This window comes from Schistocerca gregaria, chromosome 3 (genome assembly GCF_023897955.1).
Source record: "Schistocerca gregaria isolate iqSchGreg1 chromosome 3, iqSchGreg1.2, whole genome shotgun sequence".
Taxonomy (NCBI): Eukaryota; Metazoa; Arthropoda; class Insecta; order Orthoptera; family Acrididae; genus Schistocerca; species Schistocerca gregaria.
In genome coordinates, this window is record NC_064922.1 from 123,988,640 (window position 1) to 124,008,953 (window position 20,314).

Below are 20,314 nucleotides of genomic sequence, written 5' to 3' on the forward strand. Positions count from 1 at the left end.
TGTTTAACTGATGGGGCTGCTAAGTGCTATACCACCTACTGCACTCCCCTGACTTAAGCGCTCCTAAGTTCAACTCGATTATGGACTGAAGGAAACACTTCGAGGCATTCGCTTCAGAACTGCTATAAATTCGTCGGCCAATGGACAGAGCCGCTCCAACTGTCGACACAAATGACACTGCTAAGGGTATCCTACGAATTCCACATCGCTGGCAACGGGTTATGCACAATGCTGGGAATACTTCGAAGGTCAGTAAAACTTTAGAAAACGAATTTATTTTCTATGAGCTATAAATAAATAGTTTCTACTCTTAAAGTTCCAACCCTCGTATTCGTGACACTTTGAACCGCACTACAATATTCATTAAAAGTTATTGGGCTATGCTTAATGATAAGTAGTAGTTAATCAGCATAGTTCGCTTGTCTTTGTAACAGTACCCGATAGCAAGATATCGACAGAAAATATATGTTTATCACTGATATTTACTGTATTGAGTAAATATGGTATAATAAGCAACTTATGGCAGTTTTTGACTGATTACATAGCTCGTAACTACGCCAGGTGATATAGCTCGTTAATCATGGAGGTGAGACAATGGCATTAGTCTTTATTGGAATGAATTACGGTGAAGCATAGTAAAAAGAATACATAACATTACCGTTTGTAGCAGTATTCTAACAATTTCATCGGTTGTAACCGCATAGCAAGCGCTCCCACACGTCTTTCTCAGTTGTTCGTTTCTTCCCTTTTATTGTCGTGGGGAGACGGGAGAGGGTGCAGGAAACAGTGGCATTGATAGTCGCCACAAAGAGTGAGGAGAATAGACGTCGAAAACATCTTCTCCACGTTTCGTGATGGAGCGGCAGAAGCCCACGTTCAGAGAGTGACAGCCAAATTCCATTCGTCTTCGTCGCAGTAAAGACCGCCGACACTTGACTGTAATAATATTGGTCTCCACGGTCGTCTGAGGTTCCGGATGCCGCACAAAGCATTTTACGCGATATTTTCTGAAGGCCAACAAACGGGGAAGGATTACGCTTAAAGTTATTCTTATTTGGCACAATGTACCAGCATCCTTTATTTCTTTTTAATTTTCTTTACTGAGATTGAACAAGATTATACTCGCTAAAGCACACTGTCAGCGTCCAAAGGTAGTCAACTGAAATGGACCCCCCTTTCAGTAAATGCTGAGAATAATTTCTTTGCAGGGAAAATGCCGTATTCCAGACAGCAGTCATAAAAGTTAGGTATTTACAGCACATGTCACCTATGAAAAAAAATTGATGCTGAAGGTTATATTTTACAGTAACATGGGGAGAGGACGTCGAAGAGACAGCAAGCGTCGTATAGAAAATGATATGAGTTAAGATTATAGATTTAGACCACGCGTTATAATACGTATGAATATTTTCTGTTGTATGAATCAATGAGCTAAAATATGTATTTAACCGAAATACCCTGGCGTAAGTGGAAAAAAATATTGTCCTTAGTGACAGTGTATGTGAATATCACTGACGACACAAAACTCGTCATCAGATGTGGACGAATGAACGGTGTTTAACTAATCGTAAGTTACTGTCACAAACTTTATTATTACAATCCGCATCATTCACAATCATAATACACTGATAGTTCACTTTACTCGTAATACAGCACTCCTCCTGACAACATACATTTAATAATTTCCTTAATCATTATGCATTTCGGTATTACGCCATATTGGAGCAACAAAATCATTTTAATAGAATGTATCACGTGAAAGTTAATTGAGTTTGTACTTACGCTTCATGTATTGACTTTAAGAAAATCTCTGTTCGAACAGATCTTCAAGACCCAACAGTACCGACCGGCCACCGTGTCATCCTGAGCCCACAGGCGTCACTGGATGCCGATGCGGAGGTGTATGTGCTCATGTTGTCAGCGCTCTCCCGGCAGTTGTCAGTTTTCGTGACCGGGTGAAAGGCTTATAGAAATTAATAAATACTTGTGGTCAAAATGGGGACTTTATTAATAGTGCAGAATATGATGGACATGTCTCACAAGTCTTTTATACGATATGTATCTAAGATCAGTTGATGATGGATGGGACGCTTGATTCATTTTATCTAAATGATGTTGCCATTTTTATATTTCTGCCATTCCTTAATTGTATTGTTATTTCTCAGTTGTATTATTATTATCATTATCTTGCGAAGAGACAGCGATAAGTTCACGCTGATATCTACTCAATAAGAGCAGCAAGAGACACGATTATAAATGTCACACAAAATCACCCACAAAACAACAAACTATGCACTCTCTAAAAAATAGCACACAGACAAAATAATAGCCCATCAAGTGGAGAAAATTATGAAAATAAACTAGAAACAATACAGTTCACAGCCAAACACTGTCGATGTAAGACCCATATAAAACAAAATAACATAACCAAAACAAAAAACGAAAGAAGCAGAACACACAAATAGCTAAAAACTATATACTGGTTATATTAGACTACACACAGAAACACAGATCAGAAGCTGTTATAACCTGATGAACAAAAATAAACGCTACACATTACTATATGCACAGAAATACACTGAAGAAACAAGGATTACGCATGTCATACAGAACAAAAGGCTCACAACAATCACATTAACACGTACCATTAGCGAAACCAGACTAGTACATAAATATATGTTACATAAATGAAAACCGTCTTTAAAAGTATAGTTTTCCAACAAATATCTACAAGTAATGGCAAAAGAGCAATAGTGCACTACAAACGTAAGGGTAAATACGTTGAGCAGCGTGTAGGGAATAATTCGGAATATGAAAAGGTTCTCATGTTTAGGAAACGAAGTGGTAGTGCGACCTCAAGACCATGCGAGAGGAAACGCAGATGCTAACAAACTATCTCAGTAAAGATTCCTTAGAATAAAAAAAAGACTATACACGTCTGGGAGAAATAACTTCCGCTTGACAGATAAATTACAGTGCAGTAAGCAAAGGTGTCATTTTTTTCCAAGACAAATATTAGAGGTTCTGCCTAATACTTGCATTTCATAATTTTACATACGAAATTCAAATCTGTTAAAGTTTCGCCCGTTGTCATCGAGTTCATAACTAATCTTTAGTTTGTGTTCACTTCCGTGTGAAGGTTCTAGAAATTAAAAAAAACGGGAATTTCAGAACACTCTTTATTGCCTGTTAGCTAATAACTTTCTCGTTTGTGTGACATAAAATTAAATAGAGGAAACATAAAAGCAGTAAAGACAAGAGACAAGCAAGACAGTAGACATTACTGCAATACTTCGGTCCCAGCATTTTTGTCTCTGAAATGTTGCTAATCTTTACAGGGCGTGCTTTCCTTTCTGCGAAAGAATCTATTGCCTCATACAAGTTCCTCATGCGATTCGCTACATTCAAAATGAAAACGTTATTCAATCCTGCAAATCTGTTAATACGAATAGTACTGGTGTTGTTTCTAAATTTGATTAGTCTCTTTTGCCACTGTGTGCTACATAAAACGAAGATAAGCCTTTCTAATACTGTGACAGACTATTTTGGTACAAATGGTTGTCTTTACCTCTCATATTTACTTAAATAACACAACAGAATGTAATCTTCGAAACGCCAGTATCAAATGTCCATTAGGCCTACTATAAGCAAAAAGTTTTATGCTAGGAAATAATTTCACGTTTCATTCATATGCTCCAGTTTCTCAAGCATGAGATCGAAAAATAGTAGTAGTAGTAGTAGTAGTAGTAGTAGAAGTAAGAAATTTTTGAATAAATCTCGTATCGTCGCGTTTTCCCATTTAATTTCTGAGATGTGCCCGTTTCTTTTCCTTCCTCGCTCTAACAAACAATCTTGTCATCACTAACTCTGTAACTATTCTTTTAATTGTCAAATCTTCTCTCCGGTTAATTTCACTAACCCTGCCAGAATCACCAGTCAGTTGTCCCGCTTTTATTCTCCGATTAGACGTTATTAAGTGTTCGTAAAAGACGTTTTCCGCGCTATTCCGAGAATAGAATTGAGCGGCTGGTAACTGCGACCTGTACTATTGACCCCTAGTAGTGTAGCGATAAGGAAAAAGTTTTCTGTCAAAGTTTCATTTTCTTGGTTACAATGAGAAGATAATATGTAATCTTTCTTAACTGTTATTGCTGTTAGTTGTTTATTTTCACCCTGGTAGTCTGAATGCATGAATTTCGCTAATACTTACAACAACACACAATCAACCACATAAAGACATAACGATTGCCACGCACCCCTTCGGCTTTGTTCCGAAATTCTCATATATCCCGTTCAATTTTGTCTTCGGGGAAAGTTTTTTTATTTCTAGATGTGACGGGGATTCCCCTGCCAGAGACATCATGTACACCATGCACACATTCAAAAATGAACTTAGGATTCGTTCAGAAATTAGAATGCCCTCAGAAATTTAAAAAACCAACTGGGATGTGTTTGAAAGTCATATGGACAACCGATAGAAGAATGTGCGCTGGTTATTAGACGCCTTGTAAAACAAGATTTTTTCCTTCTAGAATGTGAATTTGGCACCTCCTGAATGCGCTGCAGTGACGGTTTGGCCCCTCCCCCTTCGTAGATCCGGGCCTGCGAACAATACCGAGTCGAGCGGAAACTGGGATCTGTGGCATCCCAGACATCGACTCTCTCGTGAAGGCTGAGGCAGGTGCCGGGCTTCAATCAGAAAAAATGGTTCAAATGGCTCTGAGCAATATGGGACTTAACATCTCAGAACTTGGAGCTACTTAAACCTAACTAACCTAAGGAAATCGAAAAATATCAATGCCCGAGGCAGGATTCGAACCTGTGACTGCAACAGTCGCGCGGTACCAGACTGAAGCTCCTAGAACCGCTCGGCCACTCTTCCAGTCAGAAGACACGTTCTGGATCCCAGTACCAACCATCAGTGATGCTGTCACTGCACCAATGACCTGATGATGATGACGTTTGGTTTGTCGATCGCTGAACTGCGGGGTCATTAGAACCCATACGAAGTCCCATTTTCTACACAGTCCAATTTCTTGCACAGTCCAAACTAGCCACTGTCATGTATGTTGATGATAAATATGAAATGATGAGAACAACACGAACACCCAACCGCCGAGGAGAGAAAATCCCCAACCAGGCCGTTAATCGAATCTCGAACCCCGTGATCCAGAGGCAGCAACGCTAGCCACTTGACCACGAGATACGGACGCACCAGTGAAGGTTAAAACACAGGACACTATAGTGAAGAATGCGAGCGAGGTTCCAGTAGGGAATAAATCTTCAAAAGAAACTGAGAGTAGGGCACGACTGCTCGAACAGAAGCTGATCGAAACATTTGACGAACTTGAACAACACCAGATAAGCAATAATCTCACTGTTCGAGATTCTTGAAAACAACAGATTATACAAAAAAAGGGTTATCAGTCTTGTCCGAGAGGAGCTAAGTCTGCAGGTGAAACTGAATGATATAGAGTAGGGAAAAAGACGCCGTGATCTTCGAGACCTAGTCCCATAGTAGTGAAGTTTGCGTGGTAGAGGGACAGATAGGAAATCTGTCAGAGTCTAGAAGAAACTAGTGAAGTTCGTTTCCTACAACACGCAAGGATCTTGCTTGTACAAGACTAAAAATTGTGTAGAGTACGATCGAGAGACTAAGGATACAAAAAGTGTGGGCTAAAGACTGAAGAATAATGATCAAACCAGAAAATTGGAAAAGATAAGTCTGAAATGTAGATGAACTCGGATGCCTGCGCTTTAACAGCCAACACATGTCGACTTTTACTGTCTTTTGTTTTTGTGTTTATTTTTGTGCCTTCATTCCCTAAATGAAACAATTTACTTTTGTAGGCCATTCCTTAAAACAGTTTGCTGCTATTAACACTTCTTTGTTAACATTACTTTTAGAACTTATTATAAATTTCCTGTTCAATTTATAAACTTCCTATACCAATTTGTTCGTTATTACACTATTACTTCAGTATTCTTACAAGGCTCTGATTGAGACAGTTAATTTTTATTTAGTACTTTATTACAACATTACTGTTGTTATTGATCATCAGAACTATTAATGGTACACTATGTTTTTATTCTGTTTATTTTGCTTTCAGAGCCGTTGTGCACAGATTATTCAAGTTCTGCTTGCTGACTTTCTTATTCTGTCTCCACTCAGTTGTTCAACGTGTGATGCAAAGCCGGCCGGCCTTTGCCACGTAACCTCCCCTCTCCCTGAGGATAGACGTCGCCTTCCTTCCGGGAACCCTATTTCCCTGCTTCAAAGCGCCCCGGTAAGCTTTGTTCCCCCAACCCTCGCTGGCCCAGAGTCGCTAATATCCATCAGTGGGAGAGCACCCGAGCGCGCTAAGCACACTCAAATTCCCAGTCTCTGCGAGCTTCCCTCGGCAAGTTCCAATTTATCTTTCAAGAAATCGACATCTATGTAATACTTCTGTCGGAAACATGACTCAAATCAAGTATTCCCACAAGTTTGATAAATCAAGAGGACTTTATCTCTCCAAGACACAAGAGATGTGACCGAAGAAGGGGTGAAGTAGGTGCATACAAACGCTGTTTTACCACCTATTGTACTACACACATTCAACTATAATGAACAAAAACAAATGAAATATACAGGGTGTTACGTGGTCCTGTGTCCGGAAAAGCTCATTTTCCTTGTTAGAGCTCATTTTATTACTTCTCCTCAAATCACATAATCATGGAATGGAAACACACAGCAACGGAACGTGCCAGCGTGACTTCAAACACTTTGTTACAGGAAATGTTCAAAATGTCCTCCGTTAGCGAGGATACATGCATCCACCCCACGTCGCATGGAATCCCTGATGCGCTGTGCAGTCCTGGAGAATGGCGTATTGTATCACAACCGTCCACAATAAGAGCACGAGGAGTCTCTACATTTGGTACCGGGTTTTCGTAGGCAAGAGCTTTCAAATGAACCCATAAATGCAAGTCAAGAGGGTTGAGGTCAGGAGAGCGTGGAGGCCATGGAATTGGTCAGCCTCTACCAATCCATCGGTCACCGAATCTGTTGTTGAGAAGCGTACGAACACTTCAACTGAAATGTGCAGGAGCTCCATGGTGCACGAACCACATGTTGTGTCGTACTTGTAGAGGCACATGTTCTAGCAGCACAAGTAGAGTATACCGTATGAAATCATGATAACGTGCTCCATTGAGCGTAGGTGGAAGAACATGAGATCAATCAAGACATCACCAACAATGCCTGCCCAAATGTTCACAGAACAACTGTGTTGATGACGTGATAGCGCAATTGCGTGCGGATTCTCGTCAGCTGACACATGTTGATTGTGAAAATTTACAATTTGATCACGTTGGAATGAAGCCTCATCCGTGAAGAGAACATTTGCACTGAAATTAGGATTGACACATTGTTGGATGAACCATTCGCAGAAGTATACCCCTGGAGGCCAATCAGCTGCTGATAGTGCCTGCACACGCTGTACATGGTACGGAAATAAGGGTTCTCCCGTAGCACTCTCCATACAGTGACGTGGTAAACGTTACCTTGTACAGTAGCAACTTCTCTGACGCTGACATTAGGGTTATCGTCAACTGCACGAAGAATTGCCTCGTTCGTTGCAGGTGTCCTCGTCGTTCTAGGTCCTCCCCAGTCACGAATCATAGGCTTGAATGTTCCCTGCTCCCTAAGACGCCGATCAATTGCTGCGAAAGTCTTCCTGTCGGGACAACTTCGTTCTGGAAATCTGTCTCGGTACAAACGTACGGCACCACGGCTATTGTCCCATGCTAATCCGTACACCAAATGGGCATCTGCCAACTCCTCACATTGCACTGACTGCAAAACCACGTTCGTGATGAACATTAACCTGTTGATACTACGTACTGATGTGCTTGATGCTAATACTGTAGATCAATGAGTCGCATGTCAACACAAGCACCGAAGTCAACATTACCCTCCTTCAATTGGGCCAACTGACGGTGAATCGAGTAAGTGCAGTACATACTGACGAAACTAAAATGAGCTCTAACAAGGAAATTAAGCATTTCCGGACACATATCCACATAACATCTTTTCTTTATTTGTGTGTGAGGAATGTTTCCTGAAAGTTTGGCCGCACCTTTTTGTAACACCCAGTATACACTACGGCCATTAAAAATACTACACCATGAAGATGATGTGCTGCACACGCGAAATTTAACCGACAGAAAGAACATGCTGTGATATGCAAACGGCTAGCTTTTTAGAGCATTCACACAAGGTTGCCGCCGTTGACGACAACTACAACGTGCTGAAATGAGGAAAGTTTCCAACCGATTTCTCATGCACAAACAGCAGTTGACCGGCGCTGCCTGGTGAAAATTTGTTTTGATGCCTCGAGTAAGGAGGAGAAGTGCGTACCGTCACGTTTCCGACTTTGATAAGGGTCAGATTGTAGCCTATCGCGATTGCGGATTATGGTATCGCGACATTGCTGCTCGCGTTGTTCGAGACCCAATGACTGTTAGCAGAATATAGAATCGGTGGGTTCAAGAGTGTAATACGGAACGCCGTGATGGATCCCAACGGCCTCGTATCACTAGCAGTCGAGATGACAGGCATCTTATCCACATGACTCTAGCGGATCGTGCAGCCACGTGTCGATCCCTGAGTCAACAGATGGGGAAGTTTGCAAGACAACAACCATCTGCACGAACAGTTCAACGACGTTTGCAGCAGCATGGACTATCAGCTCGGAGACCATGGCTGCGATTACCCTTGACGCTACATCAAAGACAGGAGCGCCTGCGATGGTGTACTCAACGACGAACCTGGGTACACGAATGGCAAAACGTCATTTTTTCGGATGAATCCAGGTTGTGTTTACAGCATCATGATGGTCGCATCCGTGTTCGGCGACATCGCGGTGAACGCACAATGGAAGCGTGTATTCGTCATAGGGATGGTACGGGGTGCCATTAGTTACACGTCTCGGTCACCTCTTGTTGGCATCGACGGCACTTTGAACAGTGGACGTTACATTTCAGATGTGTTACGACTGGTGGCTCTACCCTTCATCGATCCCTGCGAAACCCTACATTTCAGCGGGGTAATGCACGACCGCATGCTGCAAATATTGTACGGGCCTTTCTGGATACAGAAAATGTTCGACTGCAGCCCTGGCCACCACATTCCCCAGACGTCTCACCAATTGAAAACGTCTGGTCAATGGTGGCCGTGCAACTGGCTTTTCACAATACTCCTGATGACCTGTGGTATCGTGTTGAAGCTGCATGGACAGCTATACCTGTATACACCATCCAAGCTCTGTTTGACTCAATGCCGAGGTGTATCAAGGCCGTTACTAAAGCCAGAGGTGGTTGTTGTGTGTACTGATTTCTCAGGGTCTATGCACACAAATTACGTGAAAATATAATCACATGTCAGTTCTAATATAATATACTTCTCCTATGAATACTCGTTTATCATCTGCATTTCGTCTTGGTGTAGCAATTTTAACGGCCAGTAGTGTATTTGTAGAGATCAAATACTTTTACAGAACGTGCTTGTTTTGTGTCCACTGCACACCTCCTTAAGAAGACTTCTATGCCTGTTCCGAAACTACACTTTCAAGTCTCGAATCGACAAACAGTCATATAATTAGTTATACTAACAGATAGTGACGCAAACAAAATTTTTGTATAGAATAGCCCTTTCAGTGTGAAATTTAAATGGATGTTTTCGTCTTGAGACATGTGTCTGCTTCAACTTGCTCCTACCCATTACTAGAACAGCAGTCATACTCTCATACATATACACTCCTGGAAATGGAAAAAAGAACAAATTGACACCGGTGTGTCAGACTCACCATACTTGCTCCGGACGCTGCGAGAAGGCAGTACAAGCAATGATCACACGCACGGCACAGCGGACACACCAGGAACCGCGGTGTTGGCCGTCGAATGGCGCTAGCTGCGCAGCATTTGTGAACCGCCGCCGTCAGTGTCAGCCAGTTTGCCGCCGCATACGGAGCTCCATCGCAGTCTTTAACACTGGCATCATGCCGCGACAGCGTGGACGTGAAGCGTATGTGCAGTTGACGGACTTTGAGCGAGGGCGTATAGTGGGCATGCGAGAGGCCGGGTGGACGTACCGCCGAATTGCTCAACACGTGGGGCGTGAGGTCTCCACAGTACATCGATGTTGTCGCCAATGGTCGGCGGAAGGTGCACGTGCCCGCCGACCTGGGACCGGACCGCAGCGACGCACGGATGCACGCCAAGACCGTAGGATCCTACGCAGTGCCGTAGGGAACCGCACCGCCACATCCCAGCAAATTCGGGACACTGTTGCTCCTGGGGTATCGGCGAGGACCATTCGCAACCGTCTCCATGAAGCTGGGCTACGGTCCCGCACACCGTTAGGCCTACTTCCGCTCACGCCCCAACATCGTGCAGCCCGCCTCCAGTGGTGTCGCGACAGGCGTGAATGGAGGGACGAATGGAGACGTGTCGTCTTCAGCGATGAGAGTCGCTTCTGCCTTGGTGCCAATGATGGTCGTATGCGTGTTTGGCGTCGTGCAGGTGAGCGCCACAATCAGGACTGCATACGACCGAGGCACACAGGGCCAACACCCGGCATCATGGTGTGGGGAGCGATCTCCTACACTGGCCGTACACTTCTGGTGATCGTCGAGGGGACACTGAATAGTGCACGGTACATCCAAACCATCATCGAACCCATCGTTCTACCATTCCTAGACCGGCAAGGGAACTTGCTGTTCCAACAGGACAATGCAAGTCCTCATGTATCCCGTGCCACCCAACGTGCTCTACAAGGTGTAAGTCAACTACCCTGGCCAGAAAGATCTCCGGATCTGCCCCCATTGAGCATGTTTGGGACTGGATGAAGCGTCGTCTCACGCGGTGTGCACGTCCAGCACGAACGCTGGTCCAACTGAGGCACCAGATGGAAATGGCATGGCAAGCCGTTCCACAGGACTACATCCAGCATCTCTACTATCGTCTCCATGGGTGAATAGCAGCCTGCATTGCTGCGAAATATGGATATACACTGTACTAGTGCCGACATTGTGCATGGTCTGTTGCCTGTGTCTATGTGCCTGTGATTCTGTCAGTGTGATCATGTGATGTATCTGACCCCAGGAATGTCTCAATAAAGTTTCCCCTTCCTGGGACAATGAATTCACGGTGTTCTTATTTCAATTTCCAGGAGTGTATTTGCGATGAAATACCCAAACAGACTAATTCGTACCTCTCAGACATCTCCACGTGGCACTTCAGATACAATTTTCATGATGTACCAGCTACAATTCCTCGGAAAGAAACTGCAGCTGACCATAGACCGAGACTTCAAATGTATTAATTTATTGCAACCGTGGTAAAAGAAAAGGTTTGGGGGAAGTTTTCTATAAACTGCTCTCACATAAACGAAAAGCTTCAATGATTTCCTCACAACTGTATGAAAAATATGGTCCCCTAAAGACAGGAAAATTAAGAAATAAACCTGTACATTGGCTAACCGTTGAACTACAGCAGCTCATGAACGTCAGAGACGCTCCACATCGGACATAAAAACTACGCACCACCCCTGAAACTCAAATTGCTTGCAAGTAGAAGCGCAACAGTGTCAGCCAAGCTGTGAGAACTGCAGGACTCAGACACGCTCATACATCAATCGACAGCAAAGATAGGCCAATTGTGGTGTGGAAAAAGATGTCTAACGATAAAGTAAAAACTGCACCCTTCACAGTATCAGAGAAAAGGAACTTAACATGTACTTCACATACCCACAACCATTGAACTACAAGCGAAAGAGACGCTGGATGATCACGAGTGTTTTCTTCCGCTATCATTGTTGCCTTTGTTATTGTCATTATTATTGTTATTATCACTATTATCACTACAAGTGGCAGCAGGTGCAGTAATGCAAATACTACCAGAATTAACTTTATTAGTTCATAGTCTGTATTATTTACTCACATTGCCACCTCAGACACACAAATGATTTTAATACTACTTGCCATATTAAACTGTTAACTCTTCGGTAACTGTGAGGTAAAAAAGGTACTGTATTTGTGAAACTCTTGTCTGATGTAAGAAAGGGCCTGAGTGCTCTATTTAAACCAGGTTAAATAAATAAGTAATTACTAATTCAGATGATTCGGATCTCAATTGCAAGAACCTACACACTATATATTTATTGATTACAGCGCCATATATCAATAATGGGAAACCGGCTCTGAGCACTATGGTTATCAGTCCCCTAGAACTTAGAACTACTTAAACCTAACTAACCTAAGGACATCACACAACACCCAGTAATCACAAGGCAGAGAAAATTCCTGACCCCGCCGGGAATCGAATCCGGGCGCTGGAAGCGAGAACGCTACCGCACGACCACGAGCTGCGGAGAATAACGGGAAACAGTGGTTTGAGTGAAGTGTACTTGTTTTTGGGGGGGGGGGGGGGTAGAATTCAATTGTGCAATAAAAATTTTGGGTTAAGGTTTGCAAATACGAAGTTGAGCCCATCTACGCAGGAGGGGTAATTACGAGGTTACCACTGTACTCACATTTCATCTAGAACATTTTCTTCTTATGATGTGGCCTTTCCGAGATATTTATTTGTATCAAGTTACAACACCCTTATACAACTATATGCACTCATGTCCAGAAAAAAACAGAACTCCTTGAACGAGAAGAGATAGAACGTACATATTCACAGCTCATGTACATTAGTATCTTCTGAAGAAATGATTTCCATTTGAGTCACCTCGGTTCAGCATGTGTCCTGTTGCCTAGTAGGCACTGAGTCAGTCATGGGCCACGATAATTTGCTCTGTACTTGAAGGCATCGATGCATATAAGGCGCAATTTGTGTCCTATGGTACAGCCATCCATGCTGCATTCTCCGCATTCCAAAGTTCAATTGTGGTGGTTGCCATTCGGTCACAGCATTGCACCTGTCATTCCGCCATATCCCACACTTTTTCGATTGACGACAAGACTGGTGATCTGGCGGGCTAGGACAAGAGGCTGAGACACCAAAAAGGCATGTTTCCGTTCAGCAACAGGTGGTCGTGCATTTTCTTGCTGAGAAATGGCGTTTGGGGTGTTGTGCAGAAAGGGTATGGCTACAGGTCTGAGGATGTCAACCATGTAGGTCATACTGGTCACATTGCCATGGATACCCACCAATTGTGACCTTTGGTTGTACCCAGTAGCACCACATACCATAAGGTCTTAAACTGGTGCTGTATGTCTTGTATGAAAGATGCAAGGGGTAGCCACACTGTCTGAGGCTCATTACCAATGGGTCACGTGACTTCCCCCCACCAGAAGTTAGTCCTCCCTAGGCATGAGCGTGTATGTTCCCCTTAGCGTAAGCTAGTTTAAGTTAGATTAAGTAGTGTATAGGCCTAGGGACCAATGGGCTCAGCAGTTTGGTCCCATAGCAACTTACCAGCACCACCGCTGGAACGGCTCTCGTACGAATGCAGTCATTGTGATGCCGCTCACCCTATCCACTGTTAACCGAAACATAGCCCCAATTTTCAAACAAACAGAACCAGGGTTCATCCTAAAACACTATTTGATGCCATTCTCGTCCTTAATGATGTCGATCCATATACCATTGTCATATAGCATGTTTCTGCACATTCCTCAAAGGTAGGCAGAGAACTGGACGACGCACACGTAAACAGTGCCGTAATAAATGGTGATGGACTGTCACACCTGGTAGTGTACTATGTGTTCCACTGTTGCACCAGAAGACGATTCAGATCTGTCCTCCAGTACCATTCGCATAAAATCTCCGATCTTCTAGCAGGTTTGGCCAGGTGGTGGGACCTGATCCATGTGGTCGTATTCTGTGCTCTTCCATGAACCATTTTCACACACCCGCTGTACTGCCAAACAGCAATTTCCCAGATGGAAGCAACACATTCTCTCACGCCATATAATGCGTTCTGATTTTTTTTAACATGACTGTTTATTAAAATACACTAGGAACTATATTCTCTTCTGCATCGAATTTTATTTGAGCTTCTCTTTCATGATATATTAGCTACACTAGTCCGATATTGTAATTTACCAGTGTGGAAGCCGTGAGTGTTCTAGCACTGATTTGACAGAGAAGACATGGGGAGCTTGAGCTACAAAGTTCTCTTTCACGTTTTTATTAACATAACTATCCTTTTTCCTAGAGCTGCTGCACTGCTTATACATTCGGCATACATATTGCACACATCTCGGCTATTGGTTTATATCCAATTTACTGAATCCCATTGCCCATACACTTCTGTGCACTGTCCATCTCCTCCCCAGTGCCCTCTTTCCTTCGCTCCTCCTCCCTTCCCTTTCTGCCCTTCTCGTCGACCCCAATTCTGCCCTTCTCCTCCTCATCATCTTCTCTGCCCATCCCTGCCACCACCTTTGTGTCCATCTCCTCCCCTGCTCTGAGCCCATCTCCTTCTCTTCCCCTTCTCTGTCCATCTACTCTCCCTAGATCCACTCCTCCTCATCCCAACCATTCATTTCCTCCTGCTCACGTCTGCCTATCGATCTACTCCTGCCCTCTCTCACTATCAGTCTCTGCCCTCTCTCTACTCCTTTCCTCCTCCCAACTCTCTGTCTGTCCCTCCCTAGCCCTCTCCCTATCAGTGTTTACCTGTTCCATCCTCTCAACTACCACACTGTCCATTCCCTCCTACCATCCCTTTCTCTATACAGTTGTCCTTGCCCCTCTCTTCCCTAATATGTCCCATCCTGGCCCCATCACTTTGTTTATTCCCCACTCTGTCCATCTCAAAATTCTTCCTGCCATACCCACATGCATATGCAAGTCCAGCACAACAGCCTGATAAGAGCCGATACTATTTTCACAACACACCTGTTCCGGAGGGCAGCCTACACTTCAGCAGCTGGAAAACCAATTCTTGTAACTGACATATAGGCTGGCATGCAAAATGGGTCAGTTGGTCAGGTCACGATTATTTCCACTCACCTCAATGTGATACATGGTAGCGTATAGTACAAGGGCTGAAATAAATTATCTTTCTCCTGTTTCTCTGCTGCCAATGGAGGTAGACAGAAACAACAAACACACACACACACACACACACACACACACAGACACACACACACACACACAGACACGCACACACACACACACACACAGTTTCACAGATACGAAAGAACTCTGTCATGACAATTTATATAGCATAGCAATCAACAGAGTATACTTATATTTATCCTTGTGCCATCACAAGTGACAATGCAAAATCTGATAGCAGATTTGTTATACCTCTATAGAGTCAAATTTAGTAATTTCACTTGTATACTAGCATCAAAGCCATTAATTAAATATTTGCCAAGACATATCCAAATTTACGTTTATCAACACTGGTAATTGTTCAAATTTTTCTCCAAAATCTACGAATCCAATATACACCTCTTAGTTTCCTGACCATGTACTACCTGCTTCTTGGTTGCCATGTTATCTGTTATGAGTCATTGAATTCAGACCTCACATGATAGTTGGAAGCAAAGTAGTGGAACACATCATCTAAAAAATAGAAAACAACAAGAAAAGCAGTTTTACTTTTCATAGTCACCGTCCAACGAGAAATCAGTGACTTATGAGTCATAGGCATTAATGTTTCTAAATATTTACAAATACAAAGTCACTGGAAACATTTTTATATATGCCCTGTATTTATTTCGTTTGGATCACACACTGTTGTTTATCAAGCTACATACTAATTCTACCTGAGTCCCTGTTTGTTGATTCAAGAATTCATTATGAAACTCCCCTGTTAGATGACCCTCCTCTCTCAGAGCGCTTACAACGTTTTTCATGGAATAGTTTTTCTTCTCCCTTCCCCTAACTTCTCTCTGTAGCCTCTTGACCTTTCTTCTCAATGACTGAGAAATATCTGGTAAAATACTTGATCACTGTGCGGTTCTAGGCACTTGAGTGTGGAACCGCGCTGATGCGACGGTCGAAGGGTCGAATCCTGCCTCGGGCTTGGATGTGTGTGATGTCCTTAGGTTAGTTAGGTTTAAGTAGTTCTAAGTCTAGGGGACAGATGACCTCTGATGTTAAGTCCCTTAGTGCTTGGACCCATTTGAACCATATGAAAAGACCGCACGTTTCAGGGGCCTTGTGGACCATTCATATTTCTGGGTGTTGAATGGTAGCGGTTTTCATTCAACACCCTGAAAGGAACAGTCACGTAGTTCATCTGCATCCATTATGGATAAAATTCAATTCATATTTCTGTCTGAGTTCCAAATTTCCTTAAGTGTCTTACAATCCTGATCAACTGAAACAAGAATACAATCTTTGCAGTACAGACATGACACTAAGCTAGGAGAGTACTTTCTAGAAAAAAATACTTGTTTGAAACGAAATACAAGACAAATGTGTCGAAAAAGCGGAAGTGAATAACCAGTTCAGTATGACGAGTTTCTACAGTACAGTGTACAGATGTTTTCTAATCTATCGCATTGATTCCTTTTTCCTTGGCATTAAATACATTTGCAAACGTGAATTGTGATGGGACTGTTTCTGGCTTGATGTGTCTTATCGTAGTACCAGTTCTTACTAAATACTCTCCATCTTATGATTGATGCCACAGAAGGAACTGACCCTTGTAGGTTCAACGTCTTTGCATTTAAGGTAAGTGAAACATTGCTTAGACAGCAGTCTTGCAGAGGAGAGCTGTTCGAAATAGAACGAACAAACAATAGCAAAATGCAAGACAACGCTCAAGATATTTACGAGATTCTTGTCATTTCTTGATATTCACTTATTACCTGTGCAAAGTTAAATCATTATCCTCTCTCCAACGATTAATACAGTTTTGCGCTGAGCAGAATGTAACCATGTTATACTCACAAAATACCTATCGTCGCCGCCCGGTGTGGCCGTGCGATTCTAGGCCCTTCAGTCTGGAATCGCGTGACCGCTAAGGTCGCAGGTTCTAATCCTGCCTCGGGCATGGATGTGTGTGTGATGTCCTTAGGTTAGTTAGGTTAAATTATTTCTAGGCGACTGATAACCTCAGAAGTTAAATCACATAGTGCTCAGAGCCATTTGAACCAATTGAACCAATCGTCGACAGCAAACGTAACTTTCTATGCCAACTCGAAGGTGGCGAGTGACGTAGACAAAGTCCCTACTTGGCAGGGAACAACGCCATGGTTGTTGGATCCGCCAGAGGTGGGTGCCGAAGAGTAGGTGCGTGTTTAGACAGAAAGCCGAAATGATTAAAAGCACACGTTCTCTAATGACACTGCCATTATTTACCTCGTAACAGCAAATCCGAGGGAATCCTTAATTAGAGACTAATCGTCTTAGAGAATCACTGTACTGAGAAAATACTATAAACGCTTTTGAGACTTTGGCTGACTCGGCTAACAGACTGGACTGGCCTCACTGCGGCGATATCTTATGCCGGCTCTGTAGTGGCCGTAAGTGCAACTGCACCAGGAAGTGTGTAGTGAAGCGGGCCGCGGATTGGCGGTGCCATCACATGATTTACTGCCAATCTCTGTATGCGTTCTATCTGGCAAGATATCGATACTGTACGATACCACAATCGTCACAGACAGTAGGACATCCAGTTATCGCTGGTAGACGCCCATGTATCTGTTCGTGGAGTACAGCTCTGTGTGGAAACCGCATGTTTTGTCTTGACGGATCGCGCGGGCTCTCACTCCGTGTAGACAGCAATCCGATTTGACCAGTAACATGGACGCTCCGTCTCCGTCTTGGTGATAGCGATGTGGGCAAGTTCACTCGATTTCGTTTTGGATTATGGTGGAATTTTTGCTGGCTCTGCACATTCGTGCTGTATTTATATGATGGTGCACCCCAACCGCTCGCTTGAAGAACGATCCATTCCTATGGACTATGATGTGGCCCAGATAACACCAAAGCGCAAGAACTTAAACAGAAGTCAATTTGTTGCGTTACAGATTCATATCACTGACGTCGATTTGTATTAGCATTTGGGAACATATACTGTACTCAGGGCCATATCGATGCCATTGTGAGACAGGTCCCCTCCAAGAGGGCAGATACTTGGAGGGCCCACACCTATCGACCCCCCCCCCCCCCCACCACCACCACCCTGCAAAAAATATAAAGTAAAACGTTTTATGAATTGACACAAAATGTATATGAGTCCACCTGGCCTGCCTGTGAGAAGAAGCCTTCCCGCTGCCCAACAATGTAAATGTGTGCTGTCACAGTATATTTTCGTTCCAGTAGCCAGGACGGGTCGAGAATATTTTTCCATACAAGTGGCGTATATTTCGACACATCCGCAACCGCCCCCCTCCCCTGCCATTCCTCTCTCCCTCGTGCTCTTTCCCAAGCGTCAGTTTTCGCTACTAATCGTGATACGCACTGTATACAAATATTCCACCTCCCCCGTCAGCTTGGTGCCCCAAGTGATCGCTTCTACTTGTGGCACTCCTTGTACGGAAACTTTACAGTTGTGGCGCACTAGCGTCCGTCGCAGCTTGGCGACTCAAGCAGAGGATTGTTTGTTTCTTTACTACACTGAACTGGCCCTGCATGCCGTAACAGAAACTACATGCTACCTAACAGGTTTCACTTGCGTTATGTGTCAACAGTCGCATTTGGTTCATACAGCTGCCAACTACGTAGCTAGATCATGTTCAACAACAAAGATTTTGCTGCTACTTCGCGGGTTATGGAAGGCTGGCCAAATGATGCTGAAGCAAACATGCTATTTGACCGAAGGCTTCAGATTTTTTCCGAATCCTCCCAACTGAAGACTGAAGTGAAACTGCTTAATCAATGTTTTTTTTTTTTCTTTAGGCCCAGCAGCATAATGTGTATCAGCTAATGACATTATTCTATATTCCGACATAATTGTCGTAAAGGAGTGTGTCTATAATATAAATTAAATGTTTATTTGACACTACAGTAGTGAAGATATAGTCACGGTATAAATGATTTTTTTTCTTAAAAAAATGGGGTTAAACGTCAGTTGAAGAACATATAATGGGAATTATGACAATACATACGACGACAATTAGGAAACATAATCTGACCGAGGAAATGGTGGCACAACCAACGCACTAAAAGTTATGCCCAGGCTCGCCCTAACCTTCATTCCATGTCCTAATGTGTTGCCTGGTCTCACCATTTTTGGTAACTGTTGTCAAATTTATTGTCATAATACCCATTTTCCAACGGATGTCTTACATTTGAAAATGACCACTAGGTTAGTTGAAACCGGTAATGTAGCCCCCTATTTGAAAGAAAAATTTTGTGTCTTGTGACTGAGGATTCACTATTGTAGTGTCAAATAAACAATGAGTCGATTATCAGATCTTTATTCACAATAAACGGTTTCGTCGTTTATCGCCATTGTCAAGTACCCGTGAATACAGTTTTGATGAGAACGTTAAAAAGTATAAATGTAATTTGCATTAAAGCTGTAAGTAGGCTGTTTAGGTTTTTTTTTATTGGTAACGCCACGTAGTGCACTGTATGAAAAACACTGGCTGTGCTGTGCGCAGTCTGTTGCTGGTTTGCACTCTTGTTTGCTATTGTAGTGTTGGACAGCTGGATGTGAACAGCGCGTAGCGCTGCGCAGTAGGTGAGCCGCCAGCAGTGGTGGATAGGGGAGTGAGATGGCGGAGTTTTGAGAGCGGGTGATCTGGACAGAGACAGTAAATTTGTAATATTCGATATCATGGACTGATATAGATATTATGACTCTTGAACACTATTAAGGTAAATACATTGTTTGTTCTCTATCAAAATCTTTCATTTGCTAACTATGCCTATCAGTAGTTAGTGCCTTCAGTAGTTAAAATCACTTATTTAGTTGGCAGTAGTGGCGCCCGCTGTATTGTAGTAGTTTGAGTAAGGAAAATTTTTGTGAGGTAAGTGATTTGTGAAAGGTATAGGTTATTGTTAGTCAGGGCCATTCTTTTGTAGGGATTATTAAAAGTGAGATTGCGTTGCGCTAAACATATTGTGTGTTAGTTTAGTGTTGATCAGAACAGGGAAAGAGCGAAATGTCTGAGTACGTTCAGTTCTGCTCAGTTGTTTGAAAATCAAATAATGTAAGAGGTTTGTCAGGACAGTAATTCATTATTTTTTCTAAGGAGGCGTTTCATATGTCGACCCTTAGCCGAGGCTACCTCACTGGAATGTTCTGATTTTTTCTTGTAGTTTGTGTAATCAGTGTAGCTTTGTTTATTGCTAGCTCGTAATCGTAGAGAGGATCTCCTTTGTAGTTGCAGTCTTTCATTGTTGTACAGTA